Source organism: Loxodonta africana, chromosome 15, assembly GCF_030014295.1.
Source record: "Loxodonta africana isolate mLoxAfr1 chromosome 15, mLoxAfr1.hap2, whole genome shotgun sequence".
Lineage (NCBI taxonomy): Eukaryota > Metazoa > Chordata > Mammalia > Proboscidea > Elephantidae > Loxodonta > Loxodonta africana.
The window spans coordinates 39,209,480-39,219,881 of NC_087356.1; positions in this window are offsets into that span (position 1 = coordinate 39,209,480).

Consider the following 10,402-nt stretch of genomic DNA (forward strand, 5'->3'; position numbering starts at 1 on the left):
TGCACCAGTCTTGCTTCTCCCAGCAGATCTCGAAGTGCACTTCTCAGTTTCACTCTGTAACCTCGTTTTCCTCCTTGGTGTCTAGACATATCCTGGTCATCTTAACACCTGTTATTTCAATCCAATAATCCTCCTCCTTTTATTTTTTATTAATCTATGAGTTTCTTCAAACTCGAAAAACCCACTGCTGTCAGGTTGATTGCCTGAGTCAAAATTCATTTGGTAGCTTCATTTTAAATTTTGTCCAATGAGATTCCTTTGTGTTTGTTCTTGTTTTCTCTATTTCAATTCTACTATACCTTCTCCTTATATTTAGTTCCCCATAGCAACTAATGTAAGGAGGCACTTTCCATTCACATTAAATAAATGAACCAATCATCCATCAGCTGCAGGTTGATCATTTACTTCACTAGGCATCAGACACTGAATGGTATTCACCAGAATAGAAGTTGTAGTTAAAATCTTGGATTGAGAAACTTAAAATATAGCTAAATAAATAAATGAATCAGGAAAAAAAAAAAAAAAAGACCAATGAAATAGTTCATCTCACTGTGTACATCTCTTCCTAGTGGTAAATCAGATATTAATACTCTGAAACTTTTCATTTTCTAGAACATACCAAAAAGAAATAACACAGACCCCTAAAAAGCTTAGGATGATCACTGTTTTATGAAACACATTACAATACCAAAAAGAAGTTTAATCTCCAACCAGTATTTAAAAAAAAAAAAAACTTCTTTTGCTCTGGAGACTGTGCTACTCCTTTTGTCTTAGCCCTCATAGTAATTGATGCCCTCAATTATAATTTGAGACTGTATCTCTTTATTATACACTTAGGGCCAAAAAAACAGCTAAATTCTAGAGCCTGACCTGTAATCTAATAGGTAATTACTTTTGTTTCTTAATATTTTCCTTGCCTAAATGTTGTAATGAAGAGTCTGACTCCATTTTTGTTGTGTGACTACTGACACTTTCATAGCCCACACCTCACCTTCCCCCTCCGACTGCATGTATGAGCAAGTGTTAAGAAAGCCCAGGATGATCAAAGGAGAATGAAGAACACCAAGGTCACACGATAACTATGAGCCCAAGAGACAGAAAAGGCCACATGAACCAGAGACTTACATCATCCTGAGACCAGAAGAACTAGATGGTGCCTGGTCACAACCAATGACTGCCCTGACAGGGAACACAACAGAGAATTCCTGAGGGAGCAGGAGAATAGTGGGATGCAGACCCCAAATTCTCATAAAAAGACCAGACTTAATGGTCTGACTGAGACTAGAAGAATCCTGGTGGTCATGGTCCCCAAACTTTCTGTTGGCCCAGGACAGGAACCACTCCCAAAGACTACTCATCAGACATGGAAGGGACTGGCCAATGGGCTGGAGAGAGATGCTGATCAAGAGTGAGCTACTTGTATCAGGAGGACACTTGAGACTGTATTGGCATCTCCCGCCTGGATGGGAGATGGGAGGGTAGAGAGGGTTAGAAACTGGCAAAACAGTCACGAAAGGAGAGACTGGAAGAAGGGAACGGGCTGACTCATTAGGGGGAAAGTAAATGGGAGTATGTAGTAAGGTGTATATAAGCTTAAATGTGACAGACTGACTTGATTTGTAAACTTTCACTTAAAGCACAATAAAAATTATTAAAAAAAAAAAGAAAGAAAGAAAGCCCAGCAGCTCTGGGAAGTTAAAACCATGCAAGTTTCTGCCTTTGTACGGGAAACTCCACCCCAGTCCCATCATGTAACCACCAAAAAAATGTCAAGCCAGTCTCATTATGTGTGTAAGAAATGTTTTCATATTCTCCCGATGTGTGTGGCATCGTTCACCTCAACATGCAAATAAAATATTGAGTGAACAACAATTTTTCTTAATTTTCAGACCTTCCTTCCAGGGTTCTCCCCTGGGCCTCCCTTAAAATATATCTATGAAGTTTTCTTACAGTCAAGTTCTTTTGGTTTTTCTAAAAAGAAAATGTCTCTTTTGCCACATTAAAAAAAAATTAATTTCACAGGATTTATAATTGTAGTGTGATGGTTAAATTTCACCCCAGAGTTTGAGGATACTACGCTGTCTTCTGACAGGCTTTCCTGCTGCTGAGTAGCCAGCTTTCAAAGTAATTGTCATCCTTTGTGGATTATCTTTTCTCTGAGGAACTTTTTTAATCATCTCAATGTCTTTGGTTCTCCGAAATGAAGTTATACTAAGTTTTGTCTTTGTGTGTGTGTTAATTTGACTTTAGCTCTATTAAGCTCCCTGAAATGTAAAATTTAGTTCTTGTATCAATCCAGATATATATCAACCATTATTTCTTAAAACATAGCTTTTACCAAATTTTTCTATCATGTCTTTTTGAGACTCAAAATGTACATATGCTGGACATTCTTACTCTATGCTTCATATATTTTAAAATCTCTATCTCTTCATGTATTTACCTCTATGTCTCTTTGCCTCGTTCTGTGTTAATTTCTTCATACAAATGTCCAGGTCACTAATCTCTTCAACTATGACAATCTAAAGTTCAAACTCACTGTCTCTTTTTTTTCAATTATAAAATTTCCCATCTGGCTTATTTTCCAATCTGACAGATAAATTCTACTTTCAACATATTTTCATTTTCTCATGTATTTCATTAGATATGTGAAACTTGCTTGTTTTATATTCTGTATCTTATCACTCCAACCTAAAGGTTTTTTTTTTTTTTTTGTCTGATTCTATATTTTTTGTTCATTGATGACTCCTGCTTATTGTGTTCCAATTCCTAGGTATTCAGTTGGTTTCGAATATGAGCACCTATTCCTTGCATCTTTATTTTTAAGAATTATTTGAAGCTGTGATTGGGAGTACTTTTATCTAGAGAAAATTTGCATTTGCTTCTACCAAGTTCCTGTGGACTCCACCAACTTTTAAATTTTTTAAATCTTAGTTTTTGTTTTTTTTTTTTTTTGCAGGGGGAGGGTGATATAAGGTAGCTTAATTTCTAGCTTGAAAACCAGTGTGAGTACAGACTTAGAAATTCTCCAAGGAAGCATTTTCCTCTGTCTGACCCAAGACCAAGACTTAGTCACTCATTCAACCTTCCCATTTCTCTCAATGTGAATTTTCTTAACCTATTTAGAAGATCGCTTCTTGAGTTTCCTGTCTTAATATGGAGCCATTAGATCTGAACTCTATTTCTGTTGGGCCCCTTACTTTGTCTCCCAGCAACTCATTCAAATTCTGGCTCAAGACCACGAGAGACTGATAGACAAGTCCAAAGAAAAAGTCACTTGATTTCTATGGCTCTCCTCAGGGTTTTACTTTTCTTGTGATTCTGGCCTATGATGTATTCCTTTATTTGCCATCAGCAAAGCTAGGAGTTAAGATTTAAAAAATAATTTATCCAGAAATTTTATATGTAGCTCCACTTGGAGTGACTTTTTTAAACAGCTATTGCCAGAAACAGAACCAGTGTCATCACTTCTTAGAAACTATTACAGTAACCTCTATTCCTGATGGTACAAAAAGCATTTTCAGGGTATACGAATCACTATTCATTTATCAGTTATATATTTAATATACACCATGTAAAAATATATATAAATTGGCCTATCAACCCCTGCCAAACTCCTGTATTCACATATTTTGTTGCCTTCGTGGAGATACACCTATCTATACATGTGGATATATGCATATGTATTTAAAAATTACATGTAAACATAAAAAAATATATTTTATGTATTAAATATACTCAAATATTTTAGAGGAGCCCTGTTGGAGCAGTGGAGCCCTGGTGGAGCAACGGTTAAAGTACTTGGCTGCTAACCAAAAGGTCAGTTGCTTGAACCCACTGGCCTGTTCCATGGGAGAAAGGTGTGGCAGTTTGCTTCCCTAAAGATTTACAGTCTTGGAAACACTATGGGACATTTCTACACTGTCCTATAGGGTCACTATGAGTCAGAATCCACTCAACGACAGTGGGTTGATTGGTTGGTGTATATTTTATAGACATTATTGCATAGTAAGAAAAATGGAAAGATGGGTTGATTTAAAGTCTATATAGAGAAAGCCAAGTTATAATAACAGAGGGACTTAGACACTAAAAGCATCATACGAATGACAAACCTGAGAAAAACACTGCTCTAATCCATTCTTCACACCAGGATCTGAAAGGTCTGTTTGTATGTACTGTTCTAACCCTGGCTTTTCACTTAAAGACCTCACTAGCTTCCTGTCACCTTCATTTGACGTTCAGACCTATAAATGTGCTCTGCAAGTCATTGGGTGATTTCAATTCACCTGGTTTTCCTAAAAATGTGCTACAGACTGTAAAGCCTTGGGTAATACTATTCTCTCGGCTGAAAAATTAAGATCCTTGCTCTTATTTCTGCACAGCTAAATCAGACTCAGAATTCAACTCCTGGCTCACTAGTTACTTCAGGAAAGGGACAGTCTCCAAAACTCCACCCCTAACAGCTTCAGCTATCTCCTTTGGTATGTACCAAGCAAGCCACATAAGCCTGTGTGATAGCCTTTTCTAGATTATACAGTAGTTTACCTATTAATTGGAAACCCTGGTGGCGTAGTGGTTAAGTGCTACAGCTGCTAGCCAAAAGTTCAAATCCACCAGGCACTCCTTGGAAACTCTATGAGGCCGTTCTACTCTATCTTATAGGGTCGCTAAGAATTGTAATTGACTTGATGGCAATGGGTTTTTTTGGGTTTTACGTATTAATTGTTCTTATGCATTGTTTCCTGAAGTCCTTTTAAGAAGTCTCTGCTTCACAATCACCATTAAAAATTGTATCACGGTTACTTGCACATGGCAGAGAATCAATAAATATTTGCAGCATAAAAAAAAAAAAATCAACAATTCCCTTGTAATGTGAGAATTATATGGAAAGGTCCCATTTCTTCTCCATACTAAAAACTAACTTATTAGATGTTCTATTAGGAACAATCAGGTAAAGCGTTTTCTTAATTGAAACTGAATCTGTTTGATACCTTAACATAACATTCATTAGCGCTTTTTTCCACTGGAGCCACAAATGGCTTTTGACGACTGTTTAAGGTGTGAGTTCAGCCTCTAAGACTATAATTCTTCTCTTCTGTGCCTAAAGGAGTTAGCATAGCAAACCTGACTGCTACCCTTTAAAAGATCTGCTTACAAGATTGGCCCTCAACTAGCACCGTGAACTTAAATTTCAGGAGGATTCCCACCATTCTCAGAACTGAAAAGAGTGGCTCACTGTCCTTCAACTGTTTGTACCAAAAATATGATTTAAGTTCAATACCTGTCTTCCTTCTGGGAGTCTGGAATTTTCATATGTATAAGGCAGAGGGTTGCTATGAGTCAGAATTGACTTGACGGCAACTGGCAACGGGCAAGGCAGAGGGTGGCTATGTGACCAACTCCCAATGAAACCCTTTGGTGCTGAGTCTCTAGTGAGCCTCCATGGTTTGCAACCTTTCACATGTGTTGTCACAACTCATTGCTGGGAAATCAGGTGCATCCTGAGTGACTACACGGGGAGAGGACTCTTGGAAACTGTGCCTAGCTTTTCCCCATGTCTCTTTCCTTTGATTTTGTTTGGTATTATTTTGTCATGATAAATCATACATGTGAATGATGTGTCCTGTGAGTCTTCCTAGTAAATTATTGGCTCCAACACACCTTCACAATTGTTTCCCCCTGCTCCTCAAATGTATTCCCTCTTTCTAACCACATCTAAATGAACTTTATTCCCTCCATTGCTTCTCCCCACATCCTTTTCATCTCCCTCTTTCTTCCTTCTCTTGATAGAAGGCATCTGCTAGCTACACACTTTCATGAACCTTGATTCACTTACATATTCATAAATATCTCCTACATGCCATGCTCTGTGAAACAAGCTCAGTGATAGAGAATCTTACCTAGTCATTTCAATCTCACATTCAGAGATAAAAAACAAACTAGTAATGAGGCAATTATTTTGTCCTAGTTATATATTAAGAGACCTGGTGGCACAATGGTTAAGTGCTCAGCTGTTAACCCAAAGATTATCAGTTTGAACCCAGCCAGCAGTTCCACAGAACAAAGTCCTAGCAATCTGCTTCCATAAAGATTACAGCCTATGGGGCAGTTCTACTCTGTCACGTGAGGTCTCCATGTGTCGGAACAGACTCGACATCACCCAACAAAATGCTATATATAGTTTTGTGACAAACCACCCCCAAATCTGCTGCCTTAAAACTGCCAGCTCATTTTGCTCACATTTTGTAGGTCAGAAATTTAGAAAGTTCTTAGCTGGGCAATATGTCTCAGATCCAATGGTGTCAGCTCCAGTATTAAGGCTGGAGAATCCACTTTCACTATGATTTCTTATGGCATTGCTGGGGTCTCAGTGCCCCATGGCATTTCTCTCTCTCCACTTGGCATCTCACTCTCCATGGCCTCACCATGAGGTTTAAGCTTATTACCTATGGTGGACTCAGGGTGATCACAACTCTTTCACGGAGGATAGTTCCCAAGCCACAGAAATCACAAGCTACCAGGCTTTTTGAGGGCTACTCTGACAACTGTCACAGTGTCAATTCTGCCATATTGTATTGGTCAAGGTAGTCACAAAGCCTGCTCAGATTCAAGGAGTAGAGTCATATACCCCACCTCTTCTTAGGATTGTGGTCAGTCAGAGAGCAGAAGAGCAAATGGGATGGGAGATATTGTAACAGTTGTTTTAAAAAAATGTTAACTACTCTATAATGTATTATGGAACAAGTGCTATGACAGATTTAAAAATGAGGGTTTTTCAGAGGACAGAGAACCACCACCTATCCTAGAACTATAAACTTCAACAAAGTTTTCCTGGAAGAGGTAAATTGAATTTAAAGAAAGGAAGCAAATATTCTAATGTTGAAGAGAACAAAGGTGAACATGTTCCAGGCAGAGAGAGCAAGAGAGCACTTGAGGTAAGACCCAGAAATGGGAATAAGCATTTTACTCTCTAAAAATTTACAATTTCCAGGATTGTCTTGGTTGGAGAGTAGACTTCATGGGTGTAGTGACAGATGAGGCTGGCAAGGTGAACAGTGTATGTAATGGGCTTTCTATAGTCTCCTAACACTCTTCGTCTGTAAAGGGCCAGAGAGTAAATATTTCCGACTTTATGGGCCAAGAAGTAAGATCAAAGATACTAAGTAATTATACACCCATTAAATGTAACCATTTAAAAAGGGAAAAACCATTCTTAACTAGAGATGGAGCCTGGGAGGCATATTGATTAAGACCTCGGCTGCTGACCCAAAGGTTGGTAGTTCGAATCCATCAGCTGCTTCTTGGAAACCCTATTGGGCAATTCTAATGTGTCTATAGGGTCACTATGAGTTGGAATCAACTTGATGGCAATGACTTTGGCAACTGAGGTTGTGGTTTTGTACTGGCAACCAAAAAGGAGTTTTATTTAGGAGAAACATGTAAGTCAGATATGAATTTGGAAAGGTTAGTTTAATAGTTTTGGGAGGAATCGTGGCAAAACTAGTAACTAGGAAGTTTTTGAAGCAATCTAAGTGGATGTGGTATCAGCCCGAAATAAAGAAGTACAATAAACAGGGCTTGGTATCTCCTTGGAAATGCTGTAAATGTAAGTATAGAAAAAGGGGTAGTCTTACTTATGAAACTGGGAGTTACTTAAGAATTTGGTAGTCTGCTTAAAAAGAAAGGAGACACAGGAGGGAACACAGATGGAGATGTAGAACAATATTTTAAATGGAATGAGTATGCCTCCTTGTAAATAAAACAGATATGGAGATTTATTTTATATAGTGTGTGTGTGTGTGTGTGTCTGTGTGTGTAAAGAATCCTTTGGTCTGGCGATAAAGATGTGGGAGCCACTAACTTATAAACAATGATTGACACCATAGACAAGTCTGGGTTTATCACACGTGAATGTGCAAATTGGAATTTAAGGAGTCCACGTCTTTCTGGGACATTGTCCAACATGGAGGTTTGTGTTTCAGAATTGCTGAACTTAGAATGTCCTTTTCTAGTCTTTTTGCAATTCCCTCAATCAGCTTTATTCTTTAGTAGCATTGACTCCTAGACTTCAATTTGTCATACTTATTTAAACAAGCCTATCCTTAATGGTTGATTTTCAACTCTTCCATTTAACATTCTACACTTAAAATTCTGTGAGTTATCTGTTAGCTTAACATGCCCAGATGCTAGATTTGGATTTATAAGGGACCTCCATTTGTTTCACATATCTTTAATCTCTGACTTTTTGAAAAGATATTTTAGATAATGGATCAAAGCATGATGCACAATTAGTTCCAGGCTGATCTCTCCCACCAGCTACTTTCGAAAACTTATCATAAGCCCTGTGTTATTGAGAAGGGCAAAAATCTGAGAGTATGTGGTAGCTCTTTCCAAGAAAGAGAAGACAAGAATGAATGTAAGAGAAGGTATCACTTGCCTGGTAAACAACCTCTCATGGATCCTCCCTGTGTTCAATCATGTTAGGCCCAATGACCTATGTGAGAGGTAGGGAGGTCCCAGCAGATTAATCATCTAAAAGGCATTCGTTCTTTCAACAAATACTACCAAACGACTCCATATTTGACTTACATCTTCATAAATAATTTCTTAGGGTCCTGCTTAAATTCTATCTTAAGTTTTATTGTTTTGTTTTATTTTTATGTACATTTTGTGCTATCCTTGAATAGTATACAAAACAGGTAAAAATCTACAGTCCAGAAGGTATAAATGACTCACCAAAGCCTACAGCCCTGGAAATAGTCCCTCTAACACTCAGACTTGAGTGTCACATAGGATGATAACCAAAGGTCAGTGTTTCCTCTCTTGGCACTATAATATGTTATGTGACACAATGATGGAGATTAGGGCCTACTCACATGGAAGAAAATGAGCCATGAGCCAACAAATAGAAATACGTTGTTTCAATTATAGGAAACAAACTCTTACCTGTTTCCAAATTCAACATTTCTATACAAATGCAACTTCTCATTAGAAAGCTGTTTTGATTTTTTTTTTTTCAATAATTGGGATAATTATCTTCATCGGGGCCCTGGTGGCTCAGTGGTTAAGCGTTTGGCTGCTAACCAAAAGGTCAGCAGTTGGAATCCACCAGCCACTGCTTGGAAACCCTATGGGGCAGTTCTACTCTGTCCTATAGGGTTGCTATGAGTCAGAATCGACTGAGTGGCAATGGGTATGCTATGGCATGGTAGCTTCATTAATAGTTGTTGGGTAAGAGACAGCATACCATTAGAAAAGTTATATGGTGCAATAAAAAACAGATTTGACTTATATTTCTCAATGAAACTAAATGGACATCTGAAAAGTGTTGAACTAATTTAAAAACTTCTTTTAGAACTTCTGAGGAAGTTGTTCATTTCTTTATTTTCATAGTCAGGTAGAGTATACATAGGACCAAACCAGTACAAAAGATTCATTTTGCAATATTAAGCTTAGGTATATTACATGTTTCAGTCTTGCGGATAAGATAGCTTCGGAATCAGTGCCTCAATGAGACCACTTTTTCTGCTTGGAAGCAAAAAAGGAGATTGGATAAAATTTAAAAAACACACAATTTTAATTTTTCTTAACTGACGTTGTTACCTAACCAGGTTCTGTTCAGTACAGCTTCTTGTCACTAAAGACACACCAAGGTGAGGAGGGAGGAAGAGCGTTCACTGCAAGCATACAGGCAAGGAGCAAGGAGGTAAAAAAAATACCTCAAATCAGTCCCCCCAAACAAAGGGAAGCAGAGCCTTATAAACAGTCTTTCAAAAGGAAATATATACAAAAACATTACGGACTACATAGGTTATCATAGAGTGCAGGCATAGTAAGACAAATTGCATTTTTTCTTTGGAATGTAGGCCAATAAACTGAGTTTGACTGGCTTGAGCCACACCCAGTGCTTTGAAGACAATGGACTAGAGGGGCAGGTTCCCCTGGGTCTGAGCAGCTCCCAATTGAGCCACACCCAGTGTTGTCATTTAAGCCTTTGTTTGATAATGGCTAAGCAGCTCCTAGCTGCCTTGGCTATCAACATCATTAATGAGTTGAAGGATAGTTTTATTTAAAAAAAAAAAAAAAAACCCTTAAGTGAATTAGATAGCAGTCCAACTTTGCTTAGAACCTTTGTTTAGACATATATCTTCCATTTACTTTCAATGTCTTAATTTCTACCAAAATACAATGTTAGTCTACTTGGTATGATTCAAAGAAATGCAGTTTTATTTTGTTTTGTTTTAATCTTGGGTATTGTCTCAAAAACTGGGTACATTTGAGGGGACACAAGAAAAAAAAATAGTGGGAGGAAAAGATTACATAAAATATCTCAAGTGGATATGTATCTCGGGATGTATGTATCGAGGGAAAAATGGTCAAGATAGCCCTGTAGGTTGGCACA